General features: G+C 40.5%; 1 protein-coding gene across 1 annotated transcript in view; it reads left to right on the top strand.

Moving 5' to 3' along the window:
- Positions 1–450: 450 nt before the first annotated feature.
- LOC122798660 (gastrula zinc finger protein XlCGF57.1-like) overlaps positions 451–23,450 on the top strand; it is a 165,626-nt gene continuing 142,626 nt past the window's right edge. The window contains exon 1 of the mRNA XM_044067747.1: positions 451–624. The gene's annotated coding sequence lies outside the window, so the exon portion shown is untranslated. The remainder of the gene's footprint in view (positions 625–23,450) is intronic.

Below are 23,450 nucleotides of genomic sequence, written 5' to 3'. Positions count from 1 at the left end.
TAAGCCCTTCCTCTTTTTTATCTCTTGTAATAATAATAATAATAATAATAATAATAGTAATAGTAGTAATAATAATTTTAATCGGAGTAGATAACTGATTCCCATGGGTCCATTTCAGCCTCATTCAGGAAGGAGTGTGTGGTTAAGTGACTGGCATCACACAGCAATTGATCTGAAATCTAAAGAATGATATCAGAATTGTTAAAAAGAAAAGAGTGCATCCAATCTACAAAAACAGCAGGCAAAGCAAGAGGAAAGTGAAAATGTCTGCATTATCTATACTTCGCTTTGATTTGCATTGCATACGGATGAATACAGTAAACCCTGATGACTTCTTCCAGTGTAGGAGCAAAGCCCCTCCTCCCTCACTTCTCCATGAGCTGTAGTCATAAATATTAATAAGGCTCTCTGCAAGCTGTAGGGACACCGTTCAGAGCTGAACAGGAAATAGTGAATAAACAATGTTTTTCTTCAGACATTATTTCTTGTTTGTGCAGGAAGGTTCAATAAAAAAGGTTCTTTATATTTCCTTTGCTTCTAAGCCCTTGCAACAAGCATTCAGTTGTTGAAAGAACAGATTAATCTGTAGTGTGGGAAGCTGAAACAGGAATCATGAAGCTGGAGGTAAGCGCTTCTCTGATCTTGGTTAGAAGCCTTTTTTTTTCTTCCACATGGTTGTGTAGTTGTCATTATTCCTAGGTATGAAAGGCAGTGGATGCATATGGTTTGGAACTGTGACATTTGTGTTGCTGAGCTTAAAAAGCAAATTAATACAAAACCGAGTTTAGAGCACTCTGATCTACAGGAGAAAGCATGTTTTCTTGTGATGTAAATATTATTTATTTTTCATATCCTGACCAGTACATCTCTGAACGTCTTACTCAGTGTACTTGGGTAGACGCAGGATCATGAAGGTAGGGGTAAGACTGGCAGAGTATGTGGCAGAAGAGGGTGTGAGCATGATTACAGATGTGCTTTCCTTGTTTGTTAAATTGTAATACAAAATGAGACTAATTACTGAAACTAATTGCACTTAAAAAAAACAAGGAAGAGTTTGTTTTATGGCATTTATACCAGGGAACACTCTGGAGAAGGTCCTAAGCAGTATTTTCCTAATGAAAAATATACAAATAGTCTGACAGGGAAATGGGAAATGCGATAAAAGTATTTGTGAACATTCATTCTCTTAACATTGTGTTGAACATCAGTTGAACATCAGTCTTCAGGGTAAGCCTCGTGTGAAACCACTGCATAGCATTGATAATATTTACCCAAGTATCATTTTGTGCAACTGAATTATCATCTGTAGAGTGTGGTAGATTTTTCAAAAAATTCTAGGACAGCTGAGAGGTTTGCTTTATAATGTGAATATTACTGGTTTGATTATAGGTTTATAAGTTCATAGGAGGTTACTAGACTATTGGCCCTAGGCCCTTTATAAGCCTAGCCATGTTATACCCTTGTTCCCTTATTGACCAAGTTTTGTGGTCTGTATTTGCAGCACGAGTCTGTGATCAGCACAAACTGCCCTTATCCAAGAGGGACGTAGGTGAAACCCCCGGGGTAAATTTATAGTCACCCACCCAGTTGTCTGTTATTCTTAAATAGGGTCATTGAGCAGCTCTGTTTTATGTGAATTGGGAGTTTGTTCCAGAGGAGTGACAATGGACAATGTCTAGGAGACATATCAGTCTGTCCAGCATGTCTTATTAATGTTGCAGACTAGGTTAAGATCCCTAGAGTGAGTGAATCTTGTCCCTTTTAACTTATAGAGGTGCAGCATTTCCATTAGGGCAGGGTTGTAGATTGCTCTAAAGGCCAGGCACAAGTCACCTCTCAGCAGCCTATAAGATACAGAGTACAGTGACAGGGCCTTCAGTCTGTCCATGTAGGTCATGTATTGAAGGCCCTGAATTTTCTTGGTGAAAAACCTCTGAGGTCTCTCCAGCTGGTGCAGGTCTTTAGTGAGGTACATACAGACAGGAGTGTTGTACTCTGTTAGTGGTCTGATGAGGGATGAGTACAGGGGAGTTGTAGCATCCTTATCTCTGGATGCAAAGCCCTTACTTATGAGATGTGTAATGTATTTTATTTATTTATTGCATTCGATTACTGGACTAGTCCACTGGGCCAGAAGAACCCATTTTCATTGTAGGCCCGAGGAGAAAAGCTCCACATTTAACACATGCAGACAAGAAATATGTTACAATGATACAGGATATATAATACAACAGTAGCAAATAAAACAACTTTACGATTGCATACACTAAATTATCGACAGAGGTAAAATTGGAGACGAACATTATGATTGCATACAATAGATTATTAACAGAGGGTGGATTGGAGACAAACAGTGAGGAAATAGCATAGAGTCATGGACTGAAACTAAGGAATAAAGGTAAATTAAATATTGAGTAAGATAAATAGCAGAGAAGAAGGAAAACCAGTATGGTAATGTAGGTGTACTGCAGGCTCAAAGTGAGTGGAAAAATGAGTTGGGGTGGTTGAGAGAAAGGGAGAGTAGAGCGGTTATAGAGAGAAGAGGAGAATGATAGAGCGAGGGTCAAGTTATGTGGGTCTTAGAAGGCCTTCCTTACCACTGGGGACACATGGTGATCAAAGTTAAGGTCCTGTCAACCTGTGTTCCCAAATCTCTCACCGCAGGGTTTGAACTAAGGGGGGGATACTGTTAATATTTGTAATTCGCAGGGACTTCCCCTTTGCCAAGAGGAATGATAATGCATTTTGTTAGTTTAGTTTAAGTCTGTGCCTTTGGCACCAATCATTTGTCTGCGTAAGCCCTTTTTTGTAGTATAGCAACATCATTGGGGGGCACAATGATTGCAGCCAGTTTGCAGACTTGGGAAGCCACTGGCCATCTATTTTCACCTGGACTTCTGAGAAATAGATTCCAAACAGTAGGGGGGCTCAGCAAAGATCTTTGTGGTACACCACTGGTAACTGGTCTGCTGGTAGAGGTGGAATCCCCAAATTTGACAGTATGCATTCTGTTGTTGAGCCAGTTGCCTATCCATCTAGTGGCATATGGGTTAATTCCCACCTAGGTGAGTTTCTCAATGATGCCTGAGTGGAGAATTTTGTCAAAAGCCTTGGCTATGTCAAGATAGGCTGTATGACCTGTTTTGCTTTCATCCAGGGCTTTGGTGACATTCTCTAAAAAGTCCATCAGGTTTAATAAGCATAATCTATGTTTAACAAAGCTAAATTGGGTCATGTCAAGAGTTTGAAGGTCACTTATGTCTTTGTTGCTAAGGCCCATGATGATTCCCTCCATGGCCTTGAAGATAAGGCTGATTGGGCTAATGGGTCTATAGTTCCCAGGGTCAGTTGTTGGACCCCCTTTTTGCAGGGGAATTATTGTTGCTGTTTTCCACTCTGCTAGGACAAAGCCAGTCCTTAGACTGTGGCTGAATAGAGTGCCAAGTGGTTCCACTAGGTCCTGTTTTAGACCACTTAATAGGCAGCCTGGCATGTTATCTGGTCCAATAGAGGCATGTTTTTGGCCATGGAGAGTGCGGTTATGACCTGCTCTTTGGAGATACTAGGTAGAGGACTGGTGAAAGGCATGCTTTGAGATATGTCTGGTGGGGAGAGGTTTGGTTTGCTAGCAGGTTGGCAATATCCTCAGGGTCAGTATGAATGGTGCCATCCACTACTAGTTTGGCACAAAGCTGGGCCTTCCCTTTTAGATTTCTCATGTAGCTAAAGAATGCATTCTGATTATCCATAGCCAGGGATGCTAGTTTAGCTTTGTAACTGGGTTGTAGTGGACTTCACAAGATATCTAATTTGCTTGTTCAAGCTTGTTCTTGGACATTAGTTTATTCCTCTTGTTGTATAACCTATTTATGCTTGATGGCAACCAAGGTGGCTTGTTTTTTGTGAGGACCTTGTTTTGATCCATTCAGGTACAACTGAGTCTATACATTTATATAGGTGTTTATACAGGGCATTCGTGTGCACCTCTGTGTAGGAGTCATTGCTGATAGTGGTAGCAGGGCATTTGAAACTATTTATGCCATCACTTCGGAGTCTATAGTTTGCTTTGGAATTTTTTTTTATCCTTTTTGCTGGGGGGGGCAGGTATGATTACTTCGAATGAGACTGATTTATGATCAGACCTTACCAGGGAGGGAAACACACAGGAGGTAATGTAGAGACTCCCCCTATGTTCTATGCTGGTGAGTAGTAAGTCTAGGACATTCTAGCCCCTTGTGGGGGAGCAGACTATCTGTTCCAGACCATTTATATTAACAAAATCTAGGAACCATAGGGTAAGCATGTTTCTGCTCATATATGACTCCCAGCCAATGAAAGGATAGTTGACATCACACATGACCAAGGTGTTTGGCTGTATAGTGAGTGACTCAAGTAGGTCCAAGTAGGCAGAGTGATTCTCGTGATTCATGATGGGGGACCTGTAGCCAACAATGATGTGGGAGGGAGTTTTACCTACAGATGGTTGGACTTGGAGTAGCTCTAGGGAGTCGTACTGTTTGACTGTTTGACCCTATCACAAGCTGCTACATAGAAGTGTACTTGTTTTATGAATGGGAACATTTTTTTATACTCTAGTTATTGACACAGACAACACTGCAACAGCAGTAGAAAGTTTGAAAAGCCTTGAGTAGTAGACTGCGTTTGTTTCATAGTATTAGACCCTTTGTTTTGTTTTATTTATGTATTTGTTTGTTTAATTATTTTGCCTTTTCTTACTTAAATATGCTGTGGCTGAATAGGAGCTGTAATATTTCTGTCCATCTACCTGTTGGCTGAAAACATTTATATGGTCGCCATGTAAGCCATGGGAAATTGATTCACACTCTTTTTTAGTAATCTGAAAGCTTGTTATAAGAAATGTAAAAAGTGATGATGTGATCCTTCTGCAACTGCATTCCTCAGTGTCAGTAATGGGGCTGGCAGATTGCCATTGTTAACTGCTCTAGGTTTCTCGGTGTTTGTGGCTAAACGGAACAAACATTTGTAGGGAACACTATTTTTGGCTATTTTTATTACATAAAATGTCTCTCTAAGACCAAGGACACTGCATCAATGGGCCCAGACAATATCACAGGGTGCCTTTTAAATCCACCTACTATCACTAGGGAGCAGGTCTTAATGCATTCTCTAAGACCAAGAACACTGAATCAATGGGCCCAGACAATATCCCAGGATGCCTTTAAGTAGCATGTAACATGACCTGTCAGGGCCTCTGGAATTACTATTTAACTGTAGCCTCCAAATAGGCTTTGTGCCTCATGAAAGGAGAAAGGCAACAGCCATCCCTCTGCACAAAGGTGGGCCATCTACAGACCCTGGAAACTACAGGCCCATAAGTCTCACTAGTCTTGCATGTAAAGCCATGGAAAAAATTATTATAGAGATGATCAATAGAGATATAGTAAACCTCCAGACACTGGACCTGACCTAATTTGGTTTTGTCATGGGCAGATCATGTCTACTCAGCCTGGTGGACTTCTTTGAGAAGGTCATCAAAGCAATGGATGAGGGCAAAATCATTCACACTGCCTACCTTGACCTGGCCAAGGCATTTGACACAATACCCCACTTGGGCATTGTTGACAAACACAACAAGTTAGGTACAAACCCATATGTCACCCGGTGGATAGCCAGCTGAATCACAGACAGGACCCAAGAAGTTAGAATTGGGGAGTCCACCTCTACAGATGGCAGTCACAAGTGGAGTCCCTCAGGGATCAGTCCTTTTACTGCTCCTTTTTGGCATTTTACTTCTCAGAAGTCAAGGTCAATGTCAGTCGTCTCTGGCTGACTAAATTTGCAGATGATTGCAAGTTAGGAGCTGTAATTAAATCTCACACTGACACAAATGTTCTCCAGGAGGGACTGACACAGACAAACAACTGGTGCCAGAGCCATGGACTAAAACTAAATGCCAAGAAATGCATAATAGTATCCTTTGGGAAGTCATCCATCCCTGGTAACTATCATAATGACAATACACCTCTTAGAGTTGACCCAGTAGTCAGGGACTTGGGGACACACATAGATGTGATGATCAAAGGCTAGATTACCATGTCTACAGCGGTGAGGAAATATTCTATGTTGCTCAACTTATAAACAAAGGTATGGCATCTAAGTCCGAGGAAGTCATTGTTCCACTGTATTCGGCATTCATCAGACCTATCATTGAGTACAATGTCCCCTTTGTTATGTATCTAACCAGGCATATCCAATAATTGGAATCTCCACAGAGGTTCCTCACTAAAAGAATACAAGGCATAAGTAATATGTCCTATGCAGACCGCCTCAAGGCACTATCCCTGTTTTATGTCTCCTACAGGCTTTTGAGGGGAGATCTATGCCTGGCATACAGGGCATTGTCAGACCCCACTCTGATGGACATCCTACATATCCACAAAACAAACAACTGCAGACTTATCCATTCTAAAGACTTAAACCATGCCTGTAATGTAAATAGGACCTGCTGGAGCGATAGATATGTATCCCAGACACTACCCCATCTGCGGAACAGGCTCCCCATCCATGTGAAGCAGAGTTCCTCCCTAACCCAGTTCAAGTGCAGTTTAGACAATTGGAAGGGAAACCGGAAATTCATCCCTGGTTTGGCACCTATGTTTCTAATGGACACAGGTAACCTGTAAATGGTTCATCTCCTAAGCCCATGCTTACATTTATCAAGGGTATCAGAACTTGTCAGAAATTTGGGATGCATGGTTAGGCTTAAAAGGCCCTTGTGGTCGTTAGCCTAGTAAACACCTATGAACCTAATATGCTTACTGTCTGTCTGACCTGATGATAAGCAGGTACTCTGTGCTACATTACCAGATGCCAGCCTCTGGTATATGAGTCGGCCCAAACTCACTGTGCAGTAGTGACAGTCACATTGGGTCTTTATTTGCTTTTTTAGAAACTAGTATGCAGTAAGGTATAAAAAATAAATGTATATATTTTTTCTTTTCATTTTATTTAACTGGGTAGGCCCAATGGATGTTAGTGTCCCAGGAACATAGCTCTCAACTTCTTGGACAAGACTGAAGGACAAAGGCAAAAATAATGAGGGCCAAAAGAGACATAGAGTTTGAATATTGCTCCTAAATGCTTAAAATAACATATTTTTCATAAGCATACATTTGATATTATTTAATGACTGCAATCATCAACAATATTCCAGGAAACCATAGATTTTATGAGGAACAGAGCAAAAGGGTCCATGAATTCAGGAACAGTAGAGAGCAGTGCCAGGGAGGCAGTATCTGTTTAAGTGAAAAGCTCAGTCTCACAGTTTGCACATAGAAACTGTAGGGAATCAGTAGGATGCAGGGATGAAATCTGTAAACTTTATGCTCTGAGATAACTGCCAGTTTATCTTCTCTGATGGTATAGGTGGCCCACTTTATGAGGGATCAGGATTGTTAAAGAGGATGTGTAGTTACAACCAGCTGGTTAATTTCTTGTGTGTGAGCAGAGCAACTGCAGTAATGTATATTTTTCTGAAATGTCGTCAAATTTTACTACATTTTTACATTTATTATTTGCTGCATTTCCGTTTCAAAGAGTATGTGTTTATTTCCAGTGTGTACACCACAACAACTTTAGAGTGGTGGTCTTTTTTACTACGGTGGTGTACAGGAGAAGTTTGTGCATGTGTTTTCTTTGAAGAACACTCACAAGAACTCTTTGCAAAGCAGGGCATTTGTTGCATTTATTGTTATGGTATGGCTTCCCAGACTAACTACTTTGTGTTCGTGCAAACATCTTATGTTTAACCAATGCTTTTAACTGCACATTTGCTGTGCTTTCCAGCTGCCTAGTAATGCCTGCCTTTTGGGCATTCCCTGCATTACCTGATATTATATAGGTTGCTTGCTGAAAGTTTAAATTATTAAGGGGTGCAGAATTTTATTAAAACCATATGTTAGTGGACAGCTTGTTTCCTCAAATGTGCAACAGTGCAGCATGTCATAGGTTCTCTGATGCTGATGACAATCTCTTTGAGGAAGGGCAGGACATGTTTTAGGGCAGCTGTACCACGCTATAAGCAGAAAGTATATTCCCCACTTTTTCTGCTAATGTGTACTGTGTTTTGCTCTGCCTCTCTGCATTTTTGATTTTTATCTATTTCATTTTCTACTGCATTTAGTGCTAGTCCCTCACTCATTAAACACTGCTTCATACAATGGTCACTGTTTCTATTGCTGTGACTACAAGAACAAGTTTAATGCATGCTGGCTTACTTAGTAGTCTTTGGTTATGGTGAAATGGTTGTTATCACTATATTGAAAAACTTCATAAATTTGGAGATGGAGGACTTGTTCCCGGCCCAGCTACATTCAGTATTATTGCCCATGATGATTTTGTGATCTGATTTGCAGAGCAGTGTAACATTCTACCAGTGAGATATGATGGAGCCTCTTTCTCTGGCAGAGGCAGTACCAAGCATGGTTGAAAATTGTGTAATGCTATACAAACAGAATACTGTTTTCATCTTGTATGTCAGTTGTCTAATGTGCTCTTTCCATCTTTGTGTTATTGACCAAGATAGAAATTAGTCTGCTGCAATATCTATTGCAGAAACTCAGAATTCCATTGGGGAACAGTTTGGGTTCATAATCCATGGTCATTGAATGGTTGTAGTGGCTATGTCTTATTTATTATTTATTTTATTTATTTATGGCCATCACCATAAGTAAACCTTGCTTGCCTGGTACCCCATTTGTGCATCACTGGCTGGCTGAAGCTACTTACGCCAGTGGGAATGAAAGTTAGACTTTGGTGAGCCGTCATCTATTTTGGTTCAGATTTTTTATTTCTACACTGCCCTTTTTTCCTGCCCCCTGCCCAACATGCAGTGACATCACTGCAGATGTATTTCCATTGATGATCTACTGGTACCTTAACTGCAATGTTGTGTGAGAATTGAAGCCCACGGTCAGCACTGTGGTTCACCCCCCACACACACACACACACTTTCTGAATCTTTTGGCTGTGCTCTCAGAATACATGAGTTGTAAAAGTGCTGTTCATTCCACCTCCCTCAACCAGTTACTCAGAAACCAGATGCTATAATCAAACCCAAGTCTCCTGTGTCACAGTCATTTACTAGGGAGTAGCTTTGGTTGTGTGTTGTTTATAATACTTTGCAGTGCACAGTGGCATAGTTTAATAATAATAATGATGATGGTGATTTATTAATAATAATAATAATAATAACCCAAGCCTCCCTGGGGAGGTGTTAGTCATCCTTCAGGTCTGGATGAAAAAACTCAGAAATGTATTTATTTATTTATTGACATTGTTTATCAGGAAAGTCCAACTGGGCAATAAATACTTATGTTTAAAGGTGGCCTGGGGAGAAATGCCACATACAGTTAAATGACATAAAATAAAACAGCAGTATAGGTGTAATTTAAAAAAGTATACATACATACAGTTTGACAATGGAATGCAGAGGATACAATAATAAAGCATGAGGTGACACTAGTGATGTAGTAATAAAAAGAAATTAAAAAATGACTAATGTGATAATTGATTTGGAAATATAGTCTACTTTGCTAGGAAATGAAAATAAAAAAATGTATAAGCCCCGCAAGAATGGAGACGGGGCAGGTTTTGAAAGGTATAGATAGTATGATGAGAGGTCAGGTTTGTAAAAATGTAATGTATTTGTTACTATAGATCATTTAGGTGAGGTGCCTGGGCATAACCTTGAGTTAGTGAGAAATGCTTTGAGAGAGGACTTAAATACATGGAGGCTAGATATAGTTCTAATTGAATTTGGGAAAGACTTCCATAGTTTGGCGTATATACTTTTTTTTTTTAGTTTATAGATTACAAGCAGGTTTGTCCTGAGAGTGCAGAGGATGATTTTGGGAGAGAGTGATTAGGTTCATAGGTTCATAGGTTCGTACTAGGCTATCTGCCCTAGGGCATTTATAAGCCTAGCCAGAGTGTATGTGGCTTACACCACCCCTTAGGATGAGAATACTACGCCCTTTTAGGGTTTAGTTTACTATGCCTCTGTCTAGTAGTGACACAGAGATGACCCCCGGGGTAAACCTACGATCTCCCATCCACTCGTCGAGATTTCTCTTGAATAGAGTCAGTGAGGGCTCTGCCTAACATGGACTGGGATTCTGTTCCAGAGTGTAGGGAGCCTATGGGTTATGAATCTGTCCCTCCAGCACGTTCTATTTATTTCTGTGTTGAGGTTTAAGTCACTTGTTCTCGTGGCTCTGATGGATTTGGATTTTCTGAGGTGGAGCATGTCCATTAATTCAGGATTGGACATGGCCTTGTACGTCAGGCACAGATCACCTCTGAGTAGGCGGTATGCGACTGAATAGAGCTGGAGTTTTTTCAGTCGGGCAGCATATGACATATGTTTAAGACCCTTTATCCTCTTGGTGAGGAACTTTTGGGGTCTTTCCAACTGCTGCAGATGTTGGGTGAGATACATCCCAAACGGGACATTGTACTCAATCATTGGCCTGATAAGAGAAGAGTACAGGGGCACAATGACCTCTCTTGATCTAGATGTGAAACCCTTCATGATAAGGTGAGCAATATAGAAGGTCTTCCTAACCACTTTGGCAATGTGAGTGTCAAATGAGAGGTTACTGTCAACCTGGGTCCCTAGGTCCCTGATTACCTCTTCCGTACTTAATGGATTACCGCCTATGTGGTAATTTGTCGGTACCTTGTTTTTCCCAAAGGGTATGACTATACATTTTTTGGCGTTCAGCTTAAGGCTATGGCTGTGGCACCAATTATCCATTTCTATGAGACCTCTCTGAAGGATGTTTGTGTCCACTGGAGTATCAATTATGGCGCCCAGTTTGCAGTCATCTGCGAACTTTGTCAGCCACAATCCTCCTGTACCTCGGAAAAATAAATGCCGAACAAGAGGGGTCCCAGGACTGAGCCCTGTGGGACACCGCTTGTGACTGGCTTAGAGTCTGATATAGCTCCAGCAACTCTGACCCTGTGGGTTCTGTCCTTGAGCCAGTTTGCAACCCATCTTGTGACATATGGGTTTACATTTAAGCTGGTGAGTTTGTCTATGATGCCCGAGTGGGGTATTGTGTCAAAGGCTTTTGCAAGGTCAAGGTAGGCTGTGTGAACTGCCTTACCCTCATCAATGGCCTTAGTGACTGTTTCAAAAGTCGACCAAGTTCAAAGGCAGTATCTGCCCTTGACAAAGCCAAATTGGGTAGGATCCAATATCTGAAGGTCCCCAATGTCTTTGTTTATGAGTTCCATAATGATCCTCTCCATAGCTTTGCAGACCAGGCTCGTCAAGCTTATGGGGCGGTAATTTCCAGGGTCCATAGAAGCACCGCCTTTGTGAAGTGGGACCACTGTTGCACGCCACTCTTTGGGCACGATCCTGTAGTAAGGCTAAGATTAAACAGCAGCCTTATGTGTGGGTTTAGTTCCTCTTGAGTTCATGTAGCACACAGCCCGGGACACCATCCGGTCCCATTGATGCTGTGTTTTTAGCTTTAGAGAGGCGGCTCTCACCTGGGCATCTAAGACGTTAGGCGGGCTACACTCTGCTGGGCTAGTTTTTGCTCCTTTTTGGGGGAGGAGGAGAAATTTGCACTGAACCTGTCTGCCAGAATGTTGGCAATGTCAGTGGGTTCAGTGTATTTTGTGTCATTTTGGACTAACTCTGAGCATATCTGGGAGTTTCCACCCAGGTTTCTAACATAGCTAAAGAAGGTCTTGTGATTGTCTTGTGTCTTTTGCGATTTTTCTCTCAGAGTTGGCCTTGGATGATTTTAGGAGTGATCATAGTTTTGCTAGTACTGATCAGAGATGCCTTCCTTTAGGGATTTTGCTCTGTCATGTAGTAGCTTCCTCCTGTTGTAAAGTTTGTTTATGGCTGGGGTCCACCAGACCGGGCGCCTGCCTTTGGGGGAATGGGTCTTGGTTTTATTTGGGATTGCATGATCCATGCATTCTTGAAGGTGCCCATAGAAGGCATTTGCAAAGGATTCAGCAGTGTGGGTTGTGGTTTCCACTGGCCCAGGGGCCTTGAAAGATACCACTTCAGTCTTAAAAAGTGTGAAGTTTGCTTTTGAGAAGTTCTTCACTGTGGTCTTTTGTGCAGGGGGTGGGGGCGGATGTGGATTTCCAGTGAGATTAATTTATGGTCTGATCTTACCAAAGAGGGATGTACTTCCGGTGTGGAGCATTTTGCCCCCATGTTTGTGATGATCAGGTCTAGTATATTGTCTCCTCTTGTGGGAATTGGGAATGGTGACTAGTTGTTCCATTGCATTTGAGTTTATGAATTCTAGGAACCTTTGGGCTAGGGTGTTGGGGCTTGAGTAATGTTCCCAGTCTATGTTTGGGTAGTTGAAGTCTCCCAAATGATGGTATTTGGAGACATTCATACTCTCCAGTGTCTTTAGGAAGGCTGTGTGGGGTTCCTGAGTTTGAGAGGGTGGTCTGTAGCATGCTACAAACTGTAAGGCAGTTTTACCTATGGTTAGTTGCACCTGGATAGTCTCCGATGCTTCGTGCATTGCCACTAACCTGGAGATGTGGGTATCTTTGATGAAAATGGATACTCCCTCCTTTGTGGTTTGGTCCAAGTTTTGGGGCGGAAAGCATGATATGAGGTAAAACCTGATAGTGCTGGGGTGCTCTCAGGAGCCTTGAACCAGGTTTCAGTCACTGCACAGACATCGATGTTCTCCATACTGAGGAGGGCTTCGAGGGTGTGCATCTTGAGGTTTAGACTTCTGGCATTGAGCAGCATTACCCTTAGTTTTTCCACTTGTGTTTTCTAGGAGGTAGGTTTGTCATTTGAGCCTTGCCTAAAAAAGGCACTATGGGGATGGCAAGAGCCTTGGCCAATATCCGGAAGCCTAGGGGTGACAGGTGCAAGCCATCCTCATGGCAGTGTGGTTTGTCAAGCATGTCATCGCAAGCAGACAGACATTGGATCCTTAGAATGACACCAGTAATTAAGCCAATTGTTAAAACTGATCATTTTGTCTTTGTACTGTGGCATCATTCTTGGTGAGGGTAAGATGCTGCTCAGGGTCAGGGTCATACCGGCCTGGGCTACATAATCAGAGAGCTCCTCTATGTCTCTTTTCATGTAGTCCAGGGAGGTATGTCTCAGGTCGTTCACACCGGCATGTACAATGACTGAGTCATATTTGTACTTGCTGTGGAGTGACCTGAGTGCTTGTGTTATGTGGTGGATTCTAGCTCCCGACAGGCAGCTTACTGTGACCCTCTCCTTGTTTAGTCTGGTGAGCGGGACGTCAGTGTGCCTGACTATGGAGTCATCTATTACAAGTGTGTCTGGCATGTTGTTTGGCCTTAAGGGCTGTGACTGTTTAGCACACTGACTTTGTGAACTATGTGTTGCATGTGCTATGTCTTGAGGTGGTGGTTGCTTGGGTGTCTGCTTTGGAGGCCTCTGTTGTTTTGGTAGATTTTAATCAGCCCGAAAGTATGTTTTTGTGTGTTTATGTGTTTGGTTTGCAGTTGTGATAGTTCTATGTGAGACTGGGTTTGTGGTGTGCGTGGTTACCTTCTCCTCCTGACTGGTCTTGCCAGTACTGAATTGAGAGAGCTCAGCCTCCAGTTTGGCTATATAATTGCATCTCTCATATATTTGTATTTGTTGGGAGGAGGAGAGGGTTGTCTGTGTACATGAGGCAATTGTAACATTGCCTCAAGATTCCCAGATTCACCAGCTGAACAGGAGAGGACGCCAGCAACTGACCCTTTGACATGCTAGAAATAGTGAAAAGATTGCTGTGTAACTGAGTCAGAAAGGACCTATAGGAAATGGGTACTCAACAGAATTTAGGTGAATGAAGTACTTTCGTTTGTTTAAGAGTGCTTTACCTGTATAAAAATGCTTTAGGAGCAAGTGCTGAGCTTTTCAGATAGAGTATAGGCTGTTTAAATTGTAAGTAGAACAGTTCTAAGGGAAAATTGAAGAGCAGACTTGGCGGAGCCAGACAAAGTTTAACCTTGTTTAACACGCATATCTACATGAGTTGCAAAAGTGCTGTTCATTCAGATTCAAGCAGTGAACTACAAAAGAGCTAGGAATGGTCCCAAACAACCAATTACTAACAGCTTCTTGTGCTGAGTCACTTCCTAAGGATAGCTCAAGGCTCCCTCCCACTGGTGAGCAAAAGAAACTTCCTTCTATCCAAGTAAGGTAATGGACAACACAGGAACTACACCACAGCCCAGAATACAGCAATGCCTGTATACTGGTCTAAACTAGTCAGAAAGGCGGAAAACAAGGATTATTTTTGTTTTTTAAAAGTTTACATACATACAGACAAAATGCAGAGACAGTGATAAAGCATTAGGCTAGCACACTGGTGACTGTAGTAATCCACAGTTCAATTAAACAAATAATTGATACAAGCAAACTTACTAAATGTAACTTTGCAGGAAATGAAAATAAAAAAATGTAGGCCCCATCAGTAAAAACAGTTCAGGTTAGTTCAAAGTAAGAATTTCCAGTGAAAAAGCAAAGATACTTAAATCCAGAAGGTAGATAAAGCTTTTTGGGAAGTTCCTTAGGACCACTCTGTAAACCCACGTGGAGCTTGTCTGAGCAGTATAGCTAGTGATGAAGTACTAAGAAGATAGAAGGGTAGGTAGAGGGGTTATATAGTGCTTTATGGGTAAGAAGTAGTGCATGTGCTAGCTGATAAGCATGTAATGCAGAGCAGTGATTAGTTTTATGTGGCGGGTTAGCTGTAAATCCAGTTATCGTATTGTAGCACTGCTCCAGTTGTAATTTAACAGAGATCTGGATATTAGTCAAATAAGATGAGCCATAGAGAAGAGAGGATAAAAAATAAGAGTTAGCTAGGCCGATTCTTCTAGAAGGAGTAAGGAATTCTTTGCTAAATATAGCAGACCTAGCTTTTGATGAATTTTATACAGTTTTTTTTTATGTCAGAATCAGACTTTAAGTTTCCATCTATGGTGACTCCAAGCAATTTGTTATGGGTAACTACTTCACTAGCTGTATTATTTAGAGAGGTAATGTGGAAGTTACTTTTAGTATTGGCATGGGACTGTAGAAAAATAGTCATAGTTTAGTCTTTTTGGGATTAAGTAAATGTTGGTTTTGATGTAGCCACAGTTCAACTGAGTTGAAAGCATCTTATGCCATGGATTGTAGTTGCAGTGGGCTGCCAAATGAGTAGAGGATCTGCTTGTTGAGAGGAGGTATATAGGTTATTGATGAAAGTGTTAAAGAGTAGTGGGCCGAGAACAGAGTCTTGAAGAACACCTTGGAGAGAGAGAAGACAGCCATTTGACATATTAATATCTTTCAGATTGATAGTTAGAGAACCATCGAAGAGTTGTCCCTGAAAGGATTAGAGAGGACATTTGAGTCATTTCTCATGTGTCACTGTGCAAACGCTTTGGAGATTTCTAGAAAAACAGAAGACATAAACATTCCTTGGTCTCTAGTTTTATTAATGGTGTCAGAAAATTTGAGGATAGCTGTAGTGGTGCTATGAGCTGGTCAGAAGCCATGTTGTGTTGGGGTTAGGAGATCATTTGGTAAGAGGTACTGAAGGAGTTGCTTATGAATACAATTTTCCAGATTCTTAGAAAGGAGGGACAACATGGTGATTGGCCTAAAGTTAGAGATGTTAGAAGAGTTACCTCCTTTATGGAGAGGAATAATAAAGAATTTTTAGACAGGGCAGTGACATGGGAGTCTTGAGTAGGTTTGTTGATGACAATTGAGACTGGATATGTAATGGAGTCTGGAGGAAGCTTAAGGTACTCAGCAGGGAGATCATCAGCAGAAGGAGAACAAGGTTTCAATTTCTTTTGTAGCTGACATATATTGAGACAGGTTGAAGATTAAAGGCACAGATGTCAGGGCTAGTAGAGCTTTGAGGTTGATTAAATGGTTGGGGAGAGCTGGAGGTAATAGAGGATATGATGTTGATGAAGAAAGTATTAAGTTTGGTAGCTGTTTCTGAGGAAGGTATGTCTGGATAGGCGTTTGTTGAAAATTGTCTTATTTGAGCTCCAGAATATCTTTGGATTTCTTTCATGATTATCTTGCAGGTCTGTGTAATATAAATACATATAATATAAAGATCTATATTTTTGTGTAGGTGCATTTGATTCTTGGAGAGATTATGCAACTCTTTGCATAGATGCAAGATTTGAGGGGGTTTTGTTTTTATGCCGTTGTTTCCATACTTTCTCACATTTTTGCATGATAATTCTAGTTGAATGAGTCAACCAGGGGAGAGGGACTGGGTAATTTTTACTCTTATTTTTGGTAGAGGCAAGGATATTTAAAATATTCATGAAAATATTGCTGAATTTGTTAACAGCTTCATCTAGTGGTAAGGTTTTGAGTGGAGACCAGTTAAAGGATTTTAGTAAATTGTTGAGTGTGTCAGGATGAAAGTTAGAAAGATTTTGGTTAGCTTGATGTTTTTAGCTGGTTTGTGATTTCTCTGTTGATGAATATAGGTTGATAGCCACTAAGGGAATTAGGTAGCACATCTGTGTTAGCATATCTGCTACGGTCAGAGACAAGTATTCAGTTGAGGGTAAAAGTTTAGTGATTTCATTTGTCGAGTTGAGTAGGAGAAGAGATTACCTGTTTGAACCTGTACAAGTTAAGGCTAGTAGTTGAAGTGTTAGATGTCACAGATAACCAGTGTTTATGTCACCTATGATAATGGTTTAATTATTTATTTATTTAACATGTGTTAACCGGGAAAGTCCGACTTGGAACAAAGTCAATTTTCAGCAGAGGCCCAGGGGGAAAGGTTCCAGATGCTTGTCTTTGTAACATGGGAGGAAACCGGAGCACCCAGAGGAAACCCACGCAAATGCAGGGAGGACATGCAGACTCCGCACAGAAGGCACCCCAGCCGGGAATCGAGTCACAGAACCTCTTGCTGTGAGGCTACAATGCTACAGCTGCACCACTGCGCTGTCCTGGTAATTGGTAATATTTGCAGCTATCTACTAAATAATTTCTTCTAATAAGCTAATAATATTACCCTGTGGTATGTAGAAAGCAATTATACATAGCTTATTATGTTTATTAATATTTTAAAGAGAGATAAAAAGTTCTGCATTTTGGAAGGTTGGCATGTTAGTTTTTGAGGTGTGAGAAAGTTAGACAGATATCATGTATAATTGTTATACCATCCCCCTTTTTTGATTAGTCTGTCATATTGAATTACAGTGTAACTAGGGGGTGGAATTTCAGAGTCTTTTTTTATGGGGCGCTAGCCCTGTTCCGGTAATGACAGTAATATCCTGAGTATTGAAGAAACCATGCTTGTAGGTCTGTAACTTTGTTTAGACTACCAGGAATGTTAATAAAGGTAAGGAGAAGTTTTGTGGGGCTTTTCAGGTGTTAGCGGCAGAGGGGTGTAATGTATGAGGCTGAGGGGCCAGGGTTGGGTGGAAGTCACCACAAAGAGTGATTTTAGAGAAGACGGGCTTAGGATAAGTTAGTTTTTTCCTAAAGTATATGTCTTTATTCCAGGTTATGTCAAAGTGAGCTGAATCCTTAGATGTTTTGTATTTTAAAAGGTCAATAGGTTGGAAATACATTTGAGGAAGTAGATATGAAGGAGTGTTTATCCGGACTATACGTAGGGTGACTAGTAGAGTGTGTGTGTGTGTGTGTGTGTGTGTGTGTGTGTGTGTGTTTAGTGTTTGAGTACCATGGTAGGTAGTAAGGTGACATAAAATGAATAGTACAGATGTGAAAATGCACAAGAATAGCATGGTATGTAGACAGAGCGAGACACAGAGGACTATGGAGTAGTTAAGGGGTGATTATAGTTGAATGAAAACAACAGGTGTTAAAGGAGAAGGGAAGAAGGCAAGTGAGAAAAAGATGACAGTGGAACTGATTTACCTAAGATTTCAGGCAGTGTGGTCCCTTATTATGGGGACAGAGAAAGGTAAGATTTTAATAGATTATAGTCTGTTGGCGAGATGTAGAATATACCATGGTGTAGTAGGATGAAACTGTGAATTAGATTAAATATTAGAGAGAGAACAGTTAAGTGAGTTGTGTGTATTGTCGCTCGTCCCTCTCTGACATAGATGACAACCAGGCAGGGTCGCTCATTTAGATGCTTTATTACATAGAAACACATCAGGATGGATAGCAGCATCATAAAATATAAATGAACTGATTAACAGACAGACCTTACAGACATACATGCTTGCATCTCAACAGCTTACTACAAAATGGCAATCAGGCTCACACGTGCTCAGTATTTATACACTTGTGCAAGCCCTTGGATAGCTTCTTAAAGGTACATACACACACATTTATCTACATCCTCCCTCTTAAAAATATTGCCCTTAGTAAAAAACAATATTGGAGTTAGCCATGCATTGTTAGACATTAAAAACAAACACAATGTTTATGTCCAAGTTAGTTACCGTGTATCTATTACATGGTCTGGAGATATGACCAGATCCGGTAACATAATAATCTGAACTGAATTTAGCAACAAGGGCAGTCTTTGGTGAACAGCTCATATCAGGAACTTCTAAGTTAGCCACAGGAACAGGAATATTCACTGAAATTGGAACACCAGACAACTAACTCTGAGATAAGAGTCTTTCTCACAGGCTATAAGCTGTGGTAAAGGCTTGGACACCGGCATCAAATGTTTCCGATTCCACCTAAACACTGCTCCTTGTGATTCCACAATGTATGATCTCGGCTCTGGGCAAATAGTCTTCATGACTCCAATCCGATCATAACCTTTGGATGTTTGCTTCCTTAGCACTTCTTCTCGTAGTGGACTCAATGGTTTTCTGGTCTTACTGTAGTAGGATTTCTGGGTCAAACGCTTCTTCAACAGATTGGTTTTCACTGACCTGTTGTTCTTGACACATGGAACCAACAATTGACTAATGACTGGTAATGTGGTTCTGGTTTGTTTCGACAGAAGTTTCTGAGCAGGTGAACCAAGATGTTTGTCACAAGTAATGTTTCTGAGATTCAAGAGATTCAGGAAAACATTACTGTTATCACATTTTGACTTCTCTGGTAACTGTTTTGCACTTTGAACTGCACGTTCTGCCAAACCATTGACTGCAGATACTCTGGGCTGCTTCTGACATGACTAAAGCCCCACTCCTTGGCAAATCTTTTGAACTGTTGGCTTGTAAACTATATGCCATTGTCAGAAATAATTGTGTGGACTATCATGGACTGCAAAATGATGCTTTATCTTTGTAATCACAGTACTGGATGCCAGGTTAGGAAGTAGGTCAATCTTGAACCAAATGGAGTAAGAGTGTATTAACATCAAATAATGTTGACCATTCCAGTCGAAAATGTCAGTGGCTACTGTCAACCAAGGTAGTTCAGGAATCTGATTTAGCTGAAGTGGTTCCTTCCGTTAATGCAGCTTAGTACTATTACATATAAAACAAGATGAAAGTACTATCTCAATGTCTTGTGACATAGAAGGCCAAAATACTAGCCCTCTCACCCTTGTAGAGTCTGCTCCTGGGTGACCACAATGTAAGATAGTAATGTTTGTTTCAAGGACTGTGGAACAATTACTTTCAGACCTTTCATAATGATGCCTTTGTCAGACAAAATCTCATCTCTGTATGGAAAATAAGATTGCACATCTTGATGTAAGCTGGATTGCTTTGACGGCCATCCTTGTTTGATAAAGTGGTTGAGCCTTTGTAAAACTGTATCTGTGGCTGTATGATCTCTCAGCTCTTCAAGATGTGTAGAAGAAATATTTCTCACGTCTATGACTTCAAAATCAAGGTTCTCATTCTCATGCTGTTTGGCAGTGTTTCTGGGCGATCTGGATAATATATCAGCAAGCTAAAGAAGTTTGCCTTTCTTGTAGACAGGAGTGAAATTATACTTTTGCAATCTCAACATTGTACATTGCAATCTTTCTGGAGCTAAATGCATAGGCTTTCTCAAGATAATGACTGGAGGTTTGTGGCTTATTTCGATCTGGATAGGTCTACCATAAACAATCGTGGAACTTCGAACATGCAAACACAATTGCCAAAAGCTCTTTCTCAATCTGAGCATACTGCATTTCAGTTTGAGTAAGAGTTCTCGATGCATAGGTAACAGGTTGACCCTCTTGTAGAATGAATGCACCAAGACCAAATTTCAAAGCATCACATGAAAGAGTGACTAGCTTGTGAACATCATAGTATCTGAGAGTTGGTGGACTAGCAATTCTGCGTTTCAGGACATCAAATACTCTCTGGTGGTGGTCTAACCAAGACCAGGATATATCTTTACATGTCAGCTGTGTGAGTGGTGATGAAAGTTGGCTCAAGTCTGGAATAAACTTGCCTAGGTAGTTAACCATGCCAAGAAAACATTGCAGGGCTTGAACACTGTCTGGAGATGGCATCTCGAGAATGGCTGTTTGCTTGGAAGAGTGCGGCGTAGGCCTTAAATGGTAAATGACCAACATAAATAACCTCATGTAGCCCGAGTTTGCATTTCTGTGGATTGAGGTTAAGATTCACTTGACATGCTCTTTCTAGTACTTTTCTGAGGTTTCTGTCATGGTCAGCTTCACCATTACCTCCTACTAGTACGTTGTCTACTATAATAGCACAAGGATATCCAGAAAAAAGTTGCTGCATTGCACATTCAAAGATTTTACTTGCAGAATTTATCCCAAATGGCATTCTCAAAAATCTGTACCTCCCAAATGGAGTACTGAAAGTAGTTAGCAAAGATGATTTCTTGTCAAGCTGAATTTGCCAAAATTAACTCTTTTTGCATCTAGGACAGAAAAAAACTGTGGCATTTGGCATAAGAGCTGCAACTTCTTTGACTGTATGCATTGGATGATGAGGTCTTTTTAGTGCTTTGTTCAAATCTCATGGACCAATAGACATTATGATGCCATCTGAGCTTTTCTTATGAGCTACCACCATGGAAGATGCCAATTCACTAGGTTCATCTACTGGACAAATCACACCTTTTCGTACCATTTTATCTAACTTGGCTTTGACTCTGCCGTGCATAGCTATTAGAACATGTAGAGCTAGCCTGATAACTGGGCTGATATCTGGGTCTAACTTCATGGAATACAGAACTGGAAGCTTCCCTAGTTTGTCTTCGAAAAGATCAGCATAGGTAAAAAGAATTTACTGGTCAAAATTAGAGTAGTGGTCTTTCAAGCTAACATGACGGACTTCCTTATTAAATGAAAGCAGTCCCATTTTCAAACTGTCTCTCAACTGAAATAATGACTGGACGTGCCTCTTGACCACATGAAATAACAAGTCGTAACTTCTCCCAGCAGAGCAACATGAAAGCACTACTGTGCCTTCAGTCTGAATTTCTTTACCTCCGTAAACAACAAGCTTTGCACACTTTGCCAAATCAAGCCTTTCACCATGACACACTGTAGCAAATGTTACTGCTGACATAACATTACACTTGGAACCTGTATCAGTTTTGAGCTCTGTGGGTTTTCCATTTATCCAAACAGTACAAAATACTTCATTCTTTGCCCTTAAATCTACTGCATTGACTGTTTCACGAAGCATTGGCACATCATCCTCATAAAGAGTAGAGTTGGAGCTTTCTAATTGATCAATTTGTTTCTTAAAATGTTCCCTTTTAATAAAACAATGTGTGACTTTTGATTTACAAAACCTTTTGAAATTAATCTACATATTGCATTTGTGGCACTGCTAACCAAAAGCTAAACATTTCTCCCTTTTAGATTCATGATTTCCACCACAATTATGACAGTTGACAATGAAACTAGGTTGGGGCCCATGCTTTCAGTTCGCTGACTCACTCTCCTGCTTCACTGAGACTGTGCGAACTCTGGAATTTGCTGGAAAGCTCTAGGGTTTACCAGTGAGTGCTGCAGGGGTATAGTTGCTGCCATGTGCTTGGGCCTGTCTCTTTTAACCATATGCTGCATAGTATCAACATGAGCTGTGTAAGTTACTGGAAGCATGCTTATCTCATTTGTAAGCATATTTGTGTGCTTTTCAGTGAGCTCATATATCTGACAAATCTCAATGGCCTTATTCAAAATTAAATCACTGTCACTTGGCAAAATCTTTCTCACAGCATCATCTTTAATACCACACACAACACACAAATCTATCCTTTATCATCTCATCCCTTAAACCACCAAATCTGTTCATTTTAGCCTTATTTCTCAAGTCGGTTATGTATGCTCCAAAAGTTTTACCAGGCTTTTGATGCCTTGTGTAAAATAAGTGCCTTTCCATTGTAACATTTGTCTGGGGGATACCCATTTCTCTAAATTTATGTTTTAAGCACTCAGGGTCCTCCCGTGACTCAGCCTGTACAACAATATGATGGTTTTCCCCCTCTCCTGCAAAGATAGCAGGTTTATACATAAATGAACGCTCCCATTCAATGGCTTTTGACGCAGCTAAATTAGGTAGAATAAATGTCTTTGTATGATGATCTTTATCAGAAAATGCAGCCTGTGTGAAAATGTCATACTCTTGCTCAAGCACTCTCCAGTTCTCTGCAATATTATTGTCAAACACAAGTGCACTGTGTTTTCGAAATCCATCTGCCATGCCCACAAAGTATGCACAAGCACACTGAAAATATGGCCCTTGTAATTATGTATGAACAAACTGTTATGTGAATTTGTAATAACATTCAAATGCACGATAAATCTTCGAAATACTCTACTTTGCGAAATATGCTCTGTAAAGGTTGTATTTTGTGAAGTAAATTTACTGTAATACTGCACAAACATGCAAACACTACACACTTCTGATAACTCGGATATCTTTAATTAATATGAAAAATATGTGCTTAACAAAAATGCAGTAGTTTCCTCTTATTTTATTCATTTTATGCAATTTGCTCTTCATTTCAAACATTTTCCATAGTAATTCAAATTTTTTTATCAATATTGGACATATCAGTTTATTTAAATGTCATTTAGCGTGGTCTAAATGCCTTGTTTCATATTTCATATTTTGCGAATAAGAAATTATTTGAGCATGTTTTAACATCTGAAATTTGTTTCTGACCTGTATATTCCTCCAATATCAACCGGGTGCCTCTCGGACGCAAATTGAAGAAACTGGAGCTCTTTCTGACAACAAGTCATTTTGGTCATGCTTCCTTTAACACCATGCCTTTTAGACATCCCACTTCTGACAACATGTTGCTGAATCCTCTCTAGCATAGATGATAAGCAGGTGGGGTAGTTTGTTTAGATACTTTATTACATAGAAACACATCAGGATGGATAGTATCATCATAAAATATAAACAAACCGATTAACAGACAGGCCTTCCAGATATACATGCTTACATTTCAACAGCTTACTACAAAATGGCAATCAGGCTCACATGTGCTCAGTATTTATACACTTGTGCAAGCCCTTAGATAG

The sequence above is a fragment of the Protopterus annectens genome, chromosome 3.part1 (genome assembly GCF_019279795.1).
Source record: "Protopterus annectens isolate FY-2018-M chromosome 3.part1, PAN1.0, whole genome shotgun sequence".
Taxonomy (NCBI): domain Eukaryota; kingdom Metazoa; phylum Chordata; order Ceratodontiformes; family Protopteridae; genus Protopterus; species Protopterus annectens.
The sequence above is the reverse complement of the archived record's forward strand: the minus strand, read 5'-3'. Positions and strand labels throughout refer to the sequence as shown.